This window comes from Notothenia coriiceps, unplaced genomic scaffold (genome assembly GCF_000735185.1).
Source record: "Notothenia coriiceps isolate Sejong01 unplaced genomic scaffold, NC01 NC01_scaffold00005787, whole genome shotgun sequence".
In the NCBI taxonomy this organism is placed as follows: Eukaryota; Metazoa; Chordata; class Actinopteri; order Perciformes; family Nototheniidae; genus Notothenia; species Notothenia coriiceps.
In genome coordinates this window covers 436,010-438,070 of record NW_011338488.1, presented here as the reverse complement: position 1 = coordinate 438,070, position 2,061 = coordinate 436,010, and the positions used below count along the sequence as shown (strand labels likewise).

General features: G+C 44.6%; 1 protein-coding gene across 1 annotated transcript in view; it reads left to right on the top strand.

Moving 5' to 3' along the window:
• The first annotated feature begins 569 nt into the window (after nucleotides 1-569).
• Nucleotides 570-2,061, top strand: part of LOC104943204 (protocadherin-1-like) — a 40,190-nt gene continuing 38,698 nt past the window's right edge. The window contains exon 1 of the mRNA XM_010768541.1: nucleotides 570-1,148. The gene's annotated coding sequence lies outside the window, so the exon portion shown is untranslated. The remainder of the gene's footprint in view (nucleotides 1,149-2,061) is intronic.

Sequence of the window (2,061 nt, the reverse complement as noted above, 5' to 3'; positions counted from 1 at the left end):
AATTACAAAGGTATATGCATCAAAACATACTTGAAGTAGCAAAAATCCGAAGTACTCATTATTCAGAATAGACATTTTTAATGTTACATATATTTAAATTGAATATAGCCTATATATAAACCTGATGTCGGATAATGAAGAGTTTAAAAAAGTGCGATATGTACATGAAATCGAAGTAGACTTCAAGAAGCAAAACATGTTTAGATGATTAGATTGATTTATTTTACTTCTAGTGTCAATATATATTTATATATTTTGTATGTGTTCTAATGTATTAATTCCCATCCATTCACTCATGTAAAAATGTTTTGTTAAAATTCCACTGTGCCAAAAAATAAATCCCAAATTTCAGATTTGGTTCATCCATCCCTGTGGCATCCCGGGAGAAGTTGCCATATGCTGTAAGAAAAAAGAAAAAAGAAAAAGGACTAAATGTTGGGAGATCCAGAGTTAGTTGTTGGGGTGGATGCTCGCTCCGCCTCCATGTATACAGTGTATAGAGAGAGTATAGGGGGGGGGGAGGAGAGAGAGAGGGAGGGAAGGAGCGCAGTCCTTTGCCATCTCTCCACTCTCTCCTCACACTCCGTGCAGCGCGTCCTGAGGACCGGCAGCGGAAAGAGTTCAGCGGCAAAACGGTGACTGCGCGTCGTGGTGGAAACTAACCGGAGCACCGCTGCTGGAACTCCCATACCGGACATAGTGTTTGTTGCTTGGGTGATTTTAAACCTTTTTACCCCCTTTTTTTTCTCCACCAACACCACTACCACCACCACCACATCCCCAAAGAAGCGTGCCATCAGCGGAGGATGCTGTCGGTACAAACCCGGTGGTGACACATCCACGGAGTGCAAAGTGACCCCAGTCCGGACGGGTGTTTTTCTGCCGGATTGACGCACAGCTTTTTGGTCACGACAGAAAAAAAAACTGGACAGAAATAAGATAGTGAGAGAGGAAATTGTGGAGGAATAACCCACCCCAGCTGTCTGTCCGACTGGATTGTTTGATTGGTTTTAAGGTCTCTTCCCCCAGTGTTGTGGATTGTTAATTTTTATTTTTTCACCTCCGTGTGGGTACCGAGGAGGAGCGGAGCCTGTAGCCGGGCTGGAGCGCTCAAAGCTGGGGAAGCGCGCTGCTCTCACCCGGTCCAGGTAGGAACTTCCCTCCACTCAATTCTTATCATGATCAGGTCTTTACATAACAACACCCCGGTGCCATATTGGACATATTCCATGCAGGAGTGGCTTTACGCACGACACATCCAGACTTTTATTTCCATTTTCCGCCTAAATGAGCTCTTAATTAAAGAAACACTCATTAATGTGAGAAGCAGGCGTTTGTAAGGAGCTCTAAAAAGAAACACTTGTTGGTCTAAAAACAAATTGCATGCTCATATTCAGTGTCTAATCTCCACTGATGGGTATTTTACCTATATTACACTACAGTGCTATTGATCCGTATCGATCCCCTCCGTCCTCAACATTACCTCCATGTCTGTCGGTAATAAAAAGCAGCTTCCTGTGTGGGTCCCTCTGTGTGAAACTGAGGAATAATACAGTACAGTGCATTTTCAGGGAGGGGGGTACAGTGCACAGTTTCCCTATAATGCACACATATGGGGGGTGGGGGGTTCATTACGTCTTCATGCAAAGAGTTCTGCAGGGACTGTGTGGATGAGAATATAAAATGGCAGTAAAAGAAAAGCTCCTCATTACGCTCTTCCCTCTGTAATATTAGAGTTAATCTGCCCTCAGGGACTCGCTAAAAGCAACGATACAACAGTTGTACAAGCAATGCACAAATCTTTGCATATGTATTACCCTGCACACATGAACCCCTCCTGGGCACCTGTAGCCATTTAACACCCTACTGTGATGTTGTGTACATGTAAACCAATATGAAAGGTGGAGTTTCAGAGTAAACTGTGCAAAGCTAGAGGAGCAGGTGATGATGAACATGCAGACATTCGTCAACTCTGAGGAATCCAGTCCGTCCAGATCCTCCAGTCCTTCCCGGAGCGGAGAGAGGCGTAAAACCTGCTCCACAGGAGAGGGGAGGGAGGGG